This window comes from Meles meles, chromosome 3, assembly GCF_922984935.1.
Source record: "Meles meles chromosome 3, mMelMel3.1 paternal haplotype, whole genome shotgun sequence".
In the NCBI taxonomy this organism is placed as follows: Eukaryota; Metazoa; Chordata; class Mammalia; order Carnivora; family Mustelidae; genus Meles; species Meles meles.
The window spans coordinates 79,127,952-79,144,469 of record NC_060068.1 but is presented as its reverse complement, the minus strand read 5'-3'; the positions used below and the strand labels follow the sequence as shown (position 1 = coordinate 79,144,469).

At 40.0% G+C, this 16,518-nt stretch overlaps 1 protein-coding gene across 8 annotated transcripts in view; it reads right to left on the bottom strand.

Moving 5' to 3' along the window:
* The window catches only part of LHFPL2 (LHFPL tetraspan subfamily member 2), a 241,859-nt gene that overhangs the window by 71,008 nt on the left and 154,333 nt on the right, over positions 1-16,518 (bottom strand). For 6 of the 8 annotated variants that reach the window (XM_045998990.1, XM_045998984.1, XM_045998986.1 and 3 more), the window contains one exon: positions 8,055-8,112. The gene's annotated coding sequence lies outside the window, so the exon portion shown is untranslated. Of the gene's footprint in view, positions 1-8,054; positions 8,113-14,242; positions 14,280-16,518 lie in introns of all 8 variants that reach the window. The other 2 variants (XM_045998991.1, XM_045998989.1) reach the window with 1 other exon arrangement.

Here is a 16,518-nt window from a genome sequence, read left to right as displayed (position 1 = left end):
TATGTTTTACAGAGACAGTGAGAGAAATCCCTCTACGACATCTGAGTAAACTCACTCAGATGAGGAGAGGTCATCCCCTTCCTTTTGAGGAGCAGCTTATAAAGTGGATCATGAAGATCAAAGAGCTTTCCATGTCAGGATCATGGCATTTCTTTGTGTAGATGAAACCACAAGAGAAGAACCAACAGGAACCACATCTACCTGATGGGAGGACCTACATACAGCCTTTTCCACAGACTTGAGCATTTGATCAGAGCAAAACTCTATGTTTGCTGATGTGAGATCCAGAACATCCTTGTGGACTTACTCCCTCCAAAGGGGGGCCTGAATTCTCCATCAAATAATCCTTTAGAGAGGCCCAGAATTCATAGGGAGATGGATGTTTTCGCCACATCAGCACTGAGAAGAGCTCCCTTCCACACGGGGAAGTGTAAGAACCCCCAGCTTCACCTATCCTCCCCCACACAGATGACTATTTCTACTTCTCCAAAGAACTCAGGCCAACACATGAGAATTCTCTTAACATCCATCCATTCCTTATACCTGTAGCTTACTTTTGGCAATACTACCCTTCCTACCCAGAGGGCTGCCCCAGCTCCTCTCCAAAGCTAACCCCACAGGCACCCATCCCTAGGACTACGGTACAGAGACAATATACAGTAACAGTCATCTTACAGGCTAATAATGGCACTAAATTCATATCTCTCAATAGTTACCCTGAATGTTAATGGGCTAAATGCCCCAATCAAAAGACACAGGGTATCAGAATGGATAAAAAAACAAAACCCATCAGTATGTTGCCTACAAGAAACTCATTTTAGATGCGAAGACACCTCCATATTTAAAGTGAGGGGGTGGAAAACAATTTACCATGCTAATGGGCATCAGAAGAAAGCTGGGGTGGCAATCCTGATATCAGATCAATTAGATTTTAAGCCAAAGACTATAATAAGAGATGAGGAAGGACACTATATCCTACTCAAAGGGTCTGTCCAACAAGAAGATCTAACAATTTTAAATATCTATGCCCCTAACATGGGAGCAGCCAACTATATAAACCAATTAAAAACAAAATCAAAGAAACACATCAACAACAATACAGTAATAGTAGGGGACTTTAACACTCCCCTCACTGAAATGGACAGATCATCCAAGCAAAATATCAACAAGGAAATAAAGGCCTTAAATGACACACTGGACCAGATGGACATCACAGATATATACAGAACATTTCATCCCAAAGCAACAGAATACACATTCTTCTCTAGTGCACATGGAACCTCTCCAGAATAGATCACATCCTGGGTCACAAATCAGGTCTCAACCGGTATCAAAAGATTAGGATCATTCCCTGCATATTTTCAGACCACAATGCTCTGAAGCTAGAACTCAATCACAAGAGGAAAGCTGGAAAGAACCCAAATACATGGAGACTAAACAGCATCCTTCTAAAGAATGAATGGGTCAACCAGGAAATTAAAGAAGAATTGAAAAAATTCATGGAAACAAATGATAATGAAAACACAACGGTTCAAAATCTGTGGGACACAGCAAAGGCAGTCCTGAGAGGAAAATATATAGCAGTACAAGCCTTTCTCAAGAAACAAGAAAGGTCTCAAGTATACAACCTTACCCTACACATAAAGGAGCTGGAGAAAGAACAAGAAAGAAACCCTAGGGGCGCCTGGGTGGCTCAGTGGATTGAGCCGCTGCCTTCGGCTCAGGTCATGATCTCAGGGTCCTGGGATCGAGCCCCGCATCGGGCTCGCTGCTCAGCAGGGAGCCTGCTTCCTCCTCTCTCTCTGCCTGCCTCTCTGCCTGCTTGTGATCTCTCTCTCTGTCAAAGAAATAAATAAAATCTTTAAAAAAAAAAAAAAAGAAAAAAAAAAAAAAGAAAGAAACCCTAAACCCAGCAGGAGAAGAGAAATCATAAAGATCAGAGCAGAAATCAATGAAATAGAAACCAAAAAAACAATAGAAAAAATCAATGAAACTAGGAGCTGGTTCTTTGAAAGAATCAATAAGATTGATAAACCCCTGGCCAGACTCATCAAAAAGAAAAGAGAAAGGACCCAAATAAATAAAATCATGAATGAAAGAGGAGAGATCACAACTAACACCAAAGAAATACAGACAATTATAAGAACATACTATGAGCAACTCTACGCCAACAAATTGGACAATCTGGAAGAAATGGATGCATTCCTAGAGACATATAAACTACCACAACTGAACCAGGAAGAAATAGAAAACCTGAACAGGCCCATAACCAGTAAGGAGATTGAAAGAGTCATCAAAAATCTCCAAACAAACAAAAGCCCAGGGCCAGACGGCTTCCCAGGGGAATTCTACCAAACATTTAAAGAAGGACTACGCTTCATTCTATTAGCTGCAACCCTGCCCACCTGACCGCGCGAAGCCTCCCTCCCCACCTTCATGAAACTTTCTTGCCAGTGGCACCTTCCTACTGGTTTCCTAGCCTCTGGTCAACCCACTAGCTGTGATGCCTTTTTAATATCTAACCTCACTTCTCTGCTTAAAAGAACCTTTGTGGCTTCCCAAATTATAAATGGGTCATATTCCCAAACTCCCTTATAAACTGGAAGTCAAACTTAAGCCTACATTCACTTCTCCAATTAGTCAATATTTAGTGAGCATGTAACATTCAAGACACCATGCTGTGTAGCCCATAGCATGCCCAAAGTCAAGTTCTTGTCAGAGGATGTTATAAAACTAGCTCTACGGTCTAAGCACAGACATTTATCTTCCATCCATTCAACCGATATTCACTGAGCATCTACTACACACTAGACCGTGTCCTGGGCCCTGAAGGTATAATAGAAGACTCAGACCAGCCCTCAAAAGTTCACAGTCCACCAAGGGAATAAACTTCTCATTCTGTCCCTGCTGAGAAGAATCCTTAGGACTCTCCTGTCAAACGGCACAGGCCAGCCAAAACTTCTTATCAGAAAAAAGGCAAGCTGTCAACATACAAGCAAGAAAAGTGGAAAAAGAACTGCATTCACTTTAAGTCTTTAATATATCCAATTCCTTTGATTTGCTTTTTTAAAATCTTGAAAGCCACAATCTTATTTTTACTTTATCGTGTTCCTATCCAGACATCATATATTTGATTCAGTTTATCCCTAGTAAAGGAAGAAGGCTATTACACCCTCTCCTATTAGCTGCTTCCAAACTACTGGTGGAAATGAATCCTATACTCTGTTCCTGGAACTTAAAAACCTCAATGTCATAATAAACTCTATCCAAGGAAAAGCCACTTTTGGGGGGCTACAGATTCTTCATGAAATGTGATAAAGCCGTGTATTTAATACAGACATCTCAATCCTGTTTAATTCCTGAATACAATGATACTGGAAAGTAAACTCTTTCATTCATTTACTCAGCCTGGGAAAAGTCTGAGGTTGGCAATGTATTTACCATGTTTATCACACAAAGGCATGTGGTCACAGATCAAGTACAGATCAAGTATGCACAACAGAAGAATGCTGACAAGGAGAGTGGCTGGCGTTTGTTGGCACCAATTACACAGGAAGAGCATCAGAGGTTAGGAAAGCTCACCACCATCCCCCTGTGAGCCAACCAGGATTCAAACCCAGACCAGCAGGATTCCCGGTCAAATAATCTTCCCCCACCTCTCAGGATATAATATACTTCAGTGTCACCCAGGGCATGAATGAGAAGCAAACACACAGATGATTCCAACTGGATTCTCTTCTCATGTTTTATACATACACATCCCTTAAGAGTATATCTCTGTACTTCTGGTACCACAGGAAGAAGAAGAAGGTAGTTAAAGGTCATTTTCTCCTGGATGACAGTTCCTAAACTGATCTGCTGGGGCATGTCAAAATGTGACCCCAGGAACATCATACCTGCATCAAATGTCAAAATTAACAATCATCAAAGAAGCAGAACATCTAGCTGGAAAGTTGTGTTTGGGTTCGTATCCTGGTGGGTAGTGGTGAATGTCCCCCTTGGCACATTTCAGAAGGAAGTGGAGGAGAAAGGTCTACTGCAAAGACATCAAAATGGAGCCTCGGGCTCTAAGACAGAAGGTCCCGATAACACAGCAGCTATGTGTCTTTTCTTTTTCTTTTCAATTTTGAATATTTTAAAAATAGTCCTCTAAACTGTAGACTGTGAAAAAAACTTTAAAAGGAGAAAAAAAAACTCACTTACATAACCTTCACAATCTATTGAAAAAAACTGTATTTTACTTAATAAATTAGAGATCACCCCATTTTTAAAAGGATCTTCTAGAGCATCGATGCCCGATGGAAATATTATGTGAGCAGGTACGGCATTTAAAAATTTTAGTAGAAACATTTAAAAAGAAGAAATTAATTTTAATCATATATTTAAATCTATATATCCCAAATATTATCATTTCAACATATAATCAGTGTATAAAGTATTAAAAATATTTTACATCCTTTTTTCCTAATACTAACACTTCAAAAATCTGCTGTGTCCTTTGCACATAATGCACATCTCAATTCAGGTACTAAGTTTTCATCAGAAATACCTGAACTGATTAAACCATATAAAATGTACAGCTGAAAAAATAGATCTGGATGCCCAAGTTGTCTCCATTTTTATTTTTTACTTTGTGAAGCAATGAATTACATTTATGAATATCCAAATGTTAACCCAGCTTTTCATTTTATTTTTTTTTTTTTAAGATTTTATTTATTTATTTGACAGACAGAGATCACAAGTAGGCAGAGAGGCAGGCAGAGAGAGTGAGAGAGAAGCAGGCTCCCTGCCGAGCAGAGAGCCCGATGCGGGACTAGATCCCAGGACCCTGAGATCATGACCTGAGCCAAAGGCAGCGGCTTAAACCACTGAGCCACCCAGGCGCCCGCAGCTTTTCATTTTAAAGGCAAAATCCACTTAGTAATGATGTGTTGTCTTTTTCTATTCTTTTTTTTTTTTTTTAAGATTTTATTTATTTGGGGCGCCTGGGTGGCTCTGTCTTCAGGTCAGGTCATGATCTCAGGGTCCTGGGATGAAGCCCCACATCGGGCTCTCTGCTCAGCAGGGAGCCTGCTTCCCCCCACTCTCTCTGCCTGTCTCTCTGCCTACTTGGGATCTCTCTGTCAAACAAACAAATAAAATCTTCAAAAAAAAAAAAAAAAAGAAAAAATTTAGAACTGATGGTTAATTCAGTTATTGGAAAACTTTTATACATGTTTGAGATAACTTCATTGAAAATTTAGAACTGGGGGGAAAGATTCATTTACTCGTGAACAGAAAACCAAAGAAGACTAAAACTCCCAATGCTTCAACCCTTCTGATGAGGGAGTCCCACATTAGAGGATAAGGTCACCCTCAACTTATTCAAGAAAAAGGTGATCCTTCCTGATCTAAATAACTTAACTTGAATAGAGTCCCCTTCCCCATCCCACCCCAAAAAAGGCGACTCAATAAGGCAAAGTTCAAACTCAAGAGATTTTAAAACCATGGACATTTTTTCAAGTCAGATTCCCTGCCTCCCTTCTTGTGTCCTGGTGAATTTATGAGCATATTTATTGAGATTCACTAGGTGCTAGTTCCATATGGCTCACTCTACACACAATACATCATTTAATCTCCCAGCAATCCCACGAGACAGGTGAAAGCCAGAGAGGGTGTTAATAACTTGTTCAAGGTCATACACCTAATTATAAGGTGTAGAGCTGGGACTCAAGCCCAGAAAGTCTGACCAGATTTTTTTTTTAAAGCCTGCCCAACAGAAGCCCCCTAAAACCAACTATATAACCTCAATTCACGATTTTCAAAGATTTCTCACAATTTGCACAGAGCAGGCAGGCCCTAACAGAGCAGGTACGACCCCGCCACTCTACCAAGGAGGCAGAAGAGGCAGCTGGTAGAGCAGTTCCTCCATCCCACACTCAGTGCTCTTTCCGAGGTCCCTGACATCAGGAAGACATGCACAAGGTACTTATCGCTGCTCTAACGCTACACACATGTCATCTTTACCTCACTGAATCCTCCAAAGCACTCCAGGAGGAAGGGGTATCCACACATTAAGAGATGGACATTCCATCGGGTAAAGGAACATGCCTGAGGTCACACAGCCAAATGGCACCGTATCTGGAATCCCAACCCAGGTCTGAGTCCAACAGAGATGGACTCTCAGCCTTGAACCACCTCAAGACAGGCTCTCCTCAGACTGTGGTGACTCCTTGTTCAAGAGCTACCTTTCAACAAGGTGGTATGATATGAGGAGTCTGATCTCTTTATAATTCACATGCTGTTATTTCAGAAAGGCCACTCCTATGTCTGACTTGGTCAAGTTTTATTGCATTTGTATGGGATGAACCCACAATTTAAAAAGAGAGAGAGAGAGAGAGAGAGATAGGTGTTTTATCTGGCTAAATCTTTGGAGAGGGGGATTTCGAGGATGAACATGACTCAGCTCCTGAAAGCACTGGCAGAATGGAACTGGCTTCTCCCCAGAGCTGGATTAAACAGGCCAGCCTGGCAGTGATCCAGGGTGACAAACCCACAGTGGGGGACTAAATCATCATTGGAATACATGGGAAATACGGAGCCACTTAACTCAGGGGTTCACATGCGACTCTTTACATAATGGACAAAATGGCAGTTGGACATGTTTCCACTCAAACAGACAGTGCCTGGGAGTTGAAATAAACACACTCCTCACCAGCACAGATCTGTCTCTGCTGAGAATATTTTCCCTTATAGATCTGTATGAGTGAAAACAGGCCTCACTACCAAACCCAATGTCACCTGACTGACAGGCATCTGAAAGTCTGGACCGGAACAATGTGTGGCAGAGTGTTATTATTAACCAAATTTTAAACAGACGTATGAACACCTGGTTCAGAAAATCACAATTAGTAATAAATCCCTTATTTACAACACACAGGAAAATATATGTATTTTTTATTAATAGTCTTTATTAATAGAAAATCAGTTTCACCTACTCCCAGTAAATAAAAAATGGAACAGATATTTCAAGATTATCAGTTTGATAAGGTGCCAATGATTAACCTTCACAAGACACCCACCCATCTTGGGTCAGCCCTGGCTTTCCCACAGAAGGATCGTTGCTCAAATTATTTCATAACTCACAGGTGTTTACAGTTCCCATTAAAAAAAAAAAAAAAAAAAGAATCCAAGCTTCCTAATCTAACCCAAGCAGCAGTAGCTATTAAGACAACTTAATAACATTTCAGAAATCAATAGTTCAAATCATGATATAAGAGCAATTTTGCCTTCCCCAGAATCTATAAGCTAAAAAGATCTCTATTCCACAGTTGAGATGGTATCTGTGAATTCTGTGCAGTGAATTCACTGCATATGGCAGAGCCTTCTGGAGAGGATGTCATTGGGTCCCACATTCAAACCACATACTACTGGCTCTGTTGGCCTGAGCCGTATCCTTAAGTTCATTACAAGGACCTTGGGGGACTGCATTGAATACCGTCTGCCTTTTTAGAAGCAGAGATGGATCAAAGTCTTTTAAAACAATTATTTGATTTTCCTGAATGCACACTGTAGGAGATTACTCAAACCCCATTTGTTATTACTAACATTTTCCAAAAGAAACTTTTATAAATCAGAATCGATAGACTCAATCATACATCACCTATTAGTCAACTGTTTTCAACTTTTATTTAGGCAATTCCTCTACCTGAGCTGTCATCAGGTAATAAAACTGGGTAATTTGAATTGGCCATCTCTACTTCTCCCTTCACAGAGAGATGGTAAAAATGGTGAAATGGTCCACAGAGAACCCAAAAGGAAAGACAACTCAGAGTCAGCTATGCCCATTATAAAGAGCTTGGAAATTTGCTTATAAATGGTCACAGAACCTTTACAGGGTCTTTTACAATCAATCATCCAAGAGGTATTTCTAACCAAAAACAAACAAACTAGTGTTACTGTTCAAGATCCAAAAGTTTGAAATACTGTACCTCTTTTAAGAAGTAACTGCTATCCCCCTGGAAAGTGTATCCAAAGAACTGTTATAATGAGGGTATCTGATTTCTACTACTTACCTATTTTATCTGCAGGAATGCTGGGAAGTGTCAATGAACAATTTCAGAAAAATGCCACCTGGAGAAACAAATTGAAAAAAAAACTTAAAATTTTTTTTTTCAAACATAAAGAAGACTTAGCATAAAATTTTAGGTCTCATTAAAATAGATAATGTTTCAAATATTGGCCCCCAGGCAGCATATAGTTCAACTTTCCTTAGAATATAGCCACTTGTTCGTGGGAACAGCCACAGGTTCGTATGAACACTAATGCACTAACATCAGATTCTAACCAGTGATGAACCAGAAAAAAATAAGAGAGCCGTGGGGAAGGTGCAGCCCATGGACACACCCCTTATTGCATCCCTTCCTTTTCCCTCACAAAGAGACCAACTTGAAAACACAATTTGTGTCCTTCAGGGCACTTTATAAACAGTCTCAAAAGGCTCAAATACTCCTGAAACAAATTAGGAATGACATATTCCATTGTGAATGCGGAAACTATCCTGGCAGTACTCTATATCCTTTTCAGTAACTCTGCTAACATTTTTTTAAAGCTAAACTCACAAGGATGTCCAAGACTGGAGATAGGGGAAAGTGGTCATTACAACTCTAACGTAGTAAACAAAGGAATCAAGAAATAAGAATTTATTAATGATTAGTTTACTCAGAAATCAAGAATTCCTTTTGGTGTTCTCAAAGTCTTCTGGTAATCTTGGAAAATTATAAGCCTATTAATTTAAGCTTACTAATATTAATTAGTATTAATATGTTCAAAACAAAGAATCCCAAAATGTCCATTCAGCACTGCTTTGAAATATTAAACATAAATGGAACAAATTTCTAATACAAAATATCACAGTTACTATTTGGTTGAACTACACTATATATCAGCATAATGTGGTATCAGATTATAACGTTTCCAGATACACAGAATGTCCATTGACAGTTGGGGAAACTAATGTTGAAAGAAACAGAAAATTTCCCTAGCATCAAAGAAACCCAGGGTTTCCAAACTGCAATCTTTTCATTCTGCCTCGTGGCCCCTTGCAAACACCTTCTACTTTACACCTGCTAGTCTACTCAGTACCTCTCCAAACAGAATCCTGACTTCCTTAACACAAAAACTCTGGAAAACAAATCAAGTAGCAGATAAAATTAACGTGTGCTTTTTGTATTAATAAAAGTAATTAAAAGTAATTTCTTCATTTCAAAATGGTAGCCCAATCATGCTATTTAGGACTGTATGTAACACTGCATATAAGTAAAAATGTAGAAAGAAGGTATTTGGCATTCAAGAAGTAGTAAATACACAATAGACCAATCATGCTATTTAGGACTATATGTAACACTGCATATAAATAAAAATGCAGAAAGAAGGCATTTGGCATTCAAGAAGTAGTAAATACACAACTAGGTAACTCCAGGTAAGACAGATGAAACAAAATATTTGACAGCCTCAATTCTACTGATAAGCAGAAAAACAGGAAAAGCCGACGTGCCCATTTTCTCTTAACAATTTTCAAACATCCCATCATCAAATTTTGTAATGAAAGTCTATAATATCAAGCCACAAATATCCATACTCATATCCAAGTAACTAGTGTGACAGCAGCAGCATCAGTGTTAATCTAAACTGGACCCAAGGTTGAAAAGCCAGTATGGGGCTCAAAGGCTCCTCTATCTAAAGTCATCATTTTAGTTCAGTAACAAACTTAAAGATACTGAACAACAGTCACTGGGTTTCACTTTATAAAAAATAAATACACAAAAGAATTCTGAACTCATAAGGTTCTTTGTTATAACAGCTTCAGGGAGTTATGATTTTTAAATGGTTCTTTATAAGTTAATTACTAGTTAAATTCCAAGCATTTCCCACAATTTAATTTTACCCCTTTACAGAAAGTCACAGGAAGTCATGATCAGTATTTTTATCTGAAAAACTGCTTCTGTGAAATAAACCACTAGGATTATCACAAATGGGTCTGTTGTGGTGGAGCTCTTGATCAACATTCCGTTACCTTTCAAAGCTGAATGGGTCACTAAAACACTGACTTAGCATACTTCAAAATCAAAGATAACATTTTAAAAATTTTTTGTCACATACAACATAAGCAAAGCTCTGGACAGTTAAGATCTCCAACCTCTAACAGTAATAGGCAAGGCAAGGGTCATATCCTGATTCCCACCTAAAGCCTTCCAAACTCACGCTGCCAGTAAAAGGCACTTCCTAGAATAAATAAATTTGGTCTGAAGCTCTGAAGACAAAAGGCATTTTGGGAAGAAGTTTTCAGTAGCATGAGTATTGACAACAAAGACCTATCTTGTGAAACTACCAAAAGGATCAGAGAGATAAAACATGGTAATAGGGCACTAATTAGTTATTTTTATTTATTAAAAAAAAGTCATTGTAAACTCTCAGTAGACTAAGACTATATTAAGTCATAGAACCTTCAAATTTCACAAGAAATAATTACTGTTAGGCATTAACTGTCAGGCACTGATCAATGTACTTGAGGGGAATTAACTCACTTATCACAGAATGCAGAAGTAGGTACTAATATTATTCCACTTGAGAGATGAAGAAACAGGCACAGAGAAGTCTCTCAAAGTTACACGGCTTGTAAGAAGTGAAGATCATATACATGACCACATTTAATCCTAAACAACTCTATTAACAGAGGCAGGGCAAAAAAAAAAAAAAAATTAGTCTCATTTTGAATCTGAGAAAAAATGAAATTCTGAAGAGTAGAGACAGATGCCCCCCCAAACCACACTGTCCACCAGCAACACGGGCAAGAAGAGAACCCAGGTCATCGAACTCTGGCATCGGGGCTGTGGTGGTGTTTTGTTTTGTTTTGTTTCTTGGTTGTTTTAAATTCTGTTAATGAACATGTAATTCTATGAAGCGAGTGTATCCTGCCCTTAATCTCTGAGAAGACACTTCAGGGTCCTCAGGGGCTGCGGCGATTCTAAGAACATACAGCACAGGGCACACAAAAGTATCATCATGATGCCATTTCACCAGTTTCCCTTCCTCTAGGTGCAGTTATGTTTTTCACTTACTGGTTAACAAACACAGAGCAGCGTATAAAAATCAGAAATAGATGGCTTTATTATTTATCATTCTTTCATCTTCATTTTTATAGATCAGTAGTCTGCTTAGCCACTTACATGAATTATAACCTAATCAACGCAGGCACGTACTCAGCAAGTACCCTAAATGAAATCAAAACCGCTGTTATTTTTGCACATTAAGGAGTTAAAAGTCTGTACTTCCCATTCATCTCCATTCGGGTTGCATGCCCTTCGGCTGCACTTCCGGAGATCTGGGACCAGAGGAGAAACAATGGTGCCTTTAGAGCCCCAGTGCAGCCCCACGTGACAGGCACCAGCTCTTATTTACTGAACTGAACTGCCAAAAACAGGAAGCTGAGTTGTAAGATCCCTCTCTCACTTATAAATTTCTATGACTCAAAATGTGCTGATTTGAACTGTTTCATGTTAACTCTAAAACTAGAACCAAGAAGTGTAACTAGTTTGGGAAGTTATAAGGATAAATCCCAGGTCAACTGAGGGTTTTGAAGGGTCAGGGGTGGGAGGTTGGGGCAACCTGAGGGTTTTGAAGGGTCAAGGGTGGGAGGTTGGGGGAACAGGTGGTGGGTAATGGGGAGGGCACGTTTTGCATGGAGCACTGGGTGTTGTGCAAAAAGAATGAATACTGTTACGCTGAAAAAATAAATAAAATGGGGGAAAAAAAAAAAGAAAAAAAAAATGCCATAGTAAACAGAGTGGCCACACAGGGGTCCAGGTCGCCGAGGGTGGGGTGCGGGGCCAGGGGGTAAGGTAACCAAAGAAGGGTTAAGTCTCGATTGCTGTCCTATAATAGAGAGACTCGTTCCATGCACCCTGGGATAGCTGACTACACCCATCCTCCGTGAGAATGCGAATTCCCAGGGCAGAGCACCCTGTAAGTTAAATGATGCATTACAATTCAGTTTCTCATCTGATCCACACATTGAGCAGAAGGCGGCTGGAGTGGGGGCGGAGGGCAGACATCATTTGTTATTTCTACTTTACAGACTAGGAATTTGAACCACTTAAGGTAAATCATGCAATCAGTAAATGCTAGATCTTTGCAACAACCAAGACATGTGTTTTTCAGCCATCGTACCTACTCATCAAGGACAAGGGCAAGGACGGGCGCCAAAGACTTGAAGCATGAAAATGAAACCAAAGGAGATGAACTAAAAGCAAAATATAGTAAAAGTCCTATTACTCATATACCACTCTACTTACTCATATACCACTCTACTTCTGCCTAAGAAGTACTCTGTATTTTTAGTGGACAACTCTCTAGGTTCTGTTTACTTTGTTGACTAAAGGAACAGTTGTTGAAATCCTACTTCACTATGCTCTGCTGATACAATATATGCTTGTATATGGTTCATAATTTAAGGGGCGTTGGTAGCAGCAGAAGAGACAAAAAGAGCAGTGCCCCATTTCTGCATCCAACGCATAAGTTATTATTCGAACACTAGGCTGAGAGGTTTTTTTTCCCCCAAGTCAGTGAAATGTACAGACTCTTTTCTGACAACAGGGCCAAGAGAACCTCACAGGTGGGTCTGACAATAGGAGTTTAAAAGACTGCTGAACCTTGCAAGATTTTTTAAAGAAAGACATAAGAGTGTCAAATTTCACAAACTTGTCCGCAAGCAGAGGGAGTGGCACGTTGCCAAAGGCTGGACTGTGTTAACTCATGTGAAATGCTGGGAACTTGAACCTCTACAATGTCCTCCCTGCCACTCAGCCACACAGTGAATGACTGAAGGTCAAGGTTCCAAGAGACCGCACAGTCTATAAGCCAAATATTGTCTATTGCAAAAACTCCTCAAGACTAAAACTAATTCTAGCTTACTCCCTTACCTATCTCCTGCATTTAGCACAGTACATGGCACAGAGTAGACATTTTATAAATATTTACTGAATAAATGGATGATTTCCTACAGATAGAAAAGGCAGGATGAGGGGAGAGAGAAATATGAGGTAGACAGGATGGAGAACAATCGTCAAGCAATGATGACAGCTGGAATTCCAGCAGGAGAAAGCACAAGAGGCAAAGAATGAGTCAGCAGGCCTGGAAGGAGCATGGGAGTGGTGGTTACCCTGTCCACACAGGGGAAGCCTCAAGTGAGTGTGTTTCAAAATACCAGTCAGTGTCTGGACCAACCTCCACTGACATCCTTGAAACACAGGTGGTGGAAGGAGGCAATAGGGGCAAGTGTATATAATTAAAGAGCTCTTTTGGTAATTCTGCAAAATCCCCTCAGGGTAACAACTACTCTTACTATTCTTGGTCTTTAAAAAAAAAAATATATATATATATATTTTTTTAAGACCAAGAATATAATTATAATTATATTTAAAAATTATATAAAATTATATAAAATATATAAAAATTTATATATTTATATATTATATAAAATATATATAAATTATATAAAAATATAATTATAATTACAATATAATTATAAATATAATTCCAATATAATTATAAGACCAAGAAGAAAAAAAAATATATATATATATATGTTCTTGGTCTTTTTTTTTTTTAACCTTGAATATAGCTATGTGGTCATTCTGCAAAACAGAAACAGTTGCAAATATTGTTGAGTGCTGGTAATGAGCAAACCTCATCAAATACCCCAAGCACGTGTTCAGGAGTAAGTCATTTAAGCTGGACAGACACAGGTCGCTACAGGCAGACAGATGAGTGCAGCCCCCTCGGAGTGTGCACCAAAGCTAACCAGGGGGCCATGCAGGTAGCTTGGACCAGAAGTGCTGACAAGCCCTTCCCCTCCTTGACACTTCTTAGGAGTCTGCCTTCCAAATCTAGGCATCAACTTAGTAACAGACCAACGTTTCTGAAAAATAGATGCCAAGATTAAAACTAGAAAAAAATGAAGGCTACACATTAAAAACCTTTCCAAAGAGGGCAAAATGGACACGCTCCACACTCAGGAAAAAGCACACAGACGGCAAGTAGAAATGCTGCTCCCAGGCTAGCTATGAGTTATAATCCCCTTGTAGTCCAAGAACGAGCCTATGTGCCCTGTGGAAAGACCCAAGGATCCTTGTAGAGCATCACCTTCACACAGGTGAAGTTCACTGAGGGGACGCGGCTGTTACATCAGCACAAGCTAACTCACCATTCTGGAAATGTCTTCTTTAAAGATGTACAATGTCCTAAAAACGAAGGAAAGAATTCTGAGAGTCCCTGCAACCAAGCAAGGATGATTCTAGTGGTGAAAGACAGTTGGCTCTGGAAGCCCTGGCTCCCCTATCTAAAATATTTACCCTTATCATTACCTTGCATATGCGAAAAACATTTCTCTGTCCATTAATTTATCCTCCCCTAGTCAAAAATTATCTGTTGGGCACCTATTCCCCGCCAGGCACCAGGGAGACCAAAACAAACAAGGCTTTATTTGCTACACCCAAGGAAGTACGGTCTCCCCTACCCTGCGCAGCAGTCCGCTGCCCTGGCGCCTCCTACGACTGCTACCGCACGAGGGGTCTAGTGGCCATCCTGTATACAACTCTTGCCCCATCGCTGCTGTCTCTTTCAGGCAGACTTTCACCTGTAGCTTCCGTCTCCGTCACCCAAGGCTTTGAGCTTTTCTAAAACCTTGACAAGAGTGAGCAAGTAACAGGATTTTGGTCAAGCAGGAGCCAGAAAAAAGGAGCTCTGATTACGGGTTGGAGAGCTGGGAAGGCCCACGTCATCTCAGAAGGAGTGAGGATGTCTTCTGAATACAAGGCAGGGGCATAAAATCACTTCCACAGAAACTGACTGAGGACAGTATGATAATATGCTTTTACTGCTTGCCAGGGAAGAGTTTCAAGAAATTTGTGAAGAAAAAAAATCTGTATCACAACATAGGGCACCTGGGTGGCTTAGCTGGTTAAGCATCTGACTCTTGATTTTGGCTCAGGTCATGATCTCAGGGTCTTTAGATCGAGCCTCACGTTGAGCTCTGCGCTCAGTGCAGAGAGTCTGCTTAAGACTCTCCCTCTGCCTGCCTCCCCCATCTCAAATAAATAAATAAATCTTAAAAAAACAGAAGCAAGCTGTTTGTCCACTGGAATATGTGTTGTAGTCTGCATTGTATAGCTCGCTAATACCTGGAGTGGCACTTTACACAGAGCACGTTCTCGGTGAGGATCAGCTGGTGAAAACGTGTGAGCAGATGATAAGGTCTTGACCAAAACAGGAAATCAAGGTAAAAAGGGAGGTCAGGTGAGGGTTTGGAGGGAAAATTCGCTTGTTGAGGCTTTTAAGCTTGAAGAACCTGGTTGGGCAGATTCCAGTAGGCACGGTGAGGAACTGAGGAATGGAGATTAGGTTAGGTGATACAGTGTGGGAAACTCACACCATGTAGGAGGTGTATGGAGCCATAGGTAAGGGTGAGATTACCCCCAGAAAAGTAGTCAAGTGAGTAAGGTAAGAGCTGGCTATTATATAGCAAAATAAGTAAATAAATAATAGCATCTACTTCATAGAGGTGTGTGTACTAAGGAAAGAGTTCATGTGAAATACCTGACCTGTCTAGCTCTCTGAGGCTTAGCCAAATCACACAGCAGGTGCTCAATAAATACTTACTGCAAATATGCAAACACCTTTCAAGACTGCTAAAGACCATTTTTAGCGCCATCTTATCCTCACAGCATTGGGGCACAGCATGGATGCAAGAGCTGTATGTTTATATGAGGCTGTGTTTTTCTTTTGGAGGACTCTGATGTACTCGGGTCTGATCAGAGATTGAGATTCTCCAGCATTATCTACAGCGTAAAATAATGCTGTCTTCCTTTTTATTATCTAGTGGTGGAAAGTAAACAGGCAGGCACACAATTACCAGAAATGGGGTATGAAAGGCTAAAACTCGTTCCTACAAGGTCCATGGACACGAATGTCGACCACGGTCCAAGCACTGTAGTTACAGATTTAAACCGAAACACACAAGGAGAAAAACTTGCTGCCACAGACTTTAAAAAGTAGTGACAAATGTGGCGTTTGAGTTAAACTCAAAGGATGAGTTAAATGTAAAGGTCCAATTTCAAGAAAGAAAAAAAAAAAAATCACTGGTTGGCTTAGGTGGTTTGCTTTTAAGTTCGTGACTAACTATAGCTTAACTAAAAATAAGCATCCCAAGTCAATGATAGGAAAACAAATATCACTATGCGTGCCCCATTTAGAAAAGCTGGTCAAGGAGGTAGAAGTCCAACACCAATCAACCACTAAAGCAACTGGGTTAAGTGCCCGCTGTAAGTGCTGCTGGATCTTTCTGGAGAAGGACCCTGTGGTTTCACTAGTCAGGGCAGAGAAGGAAGTGAGCAGAATTCATCCCGAGCTACAACTTGAGTGTCTCTGCTTTTATCTTTTTTTTTTTTTCCTATATTAGAATTCCACTGAAAATTTTGTTTG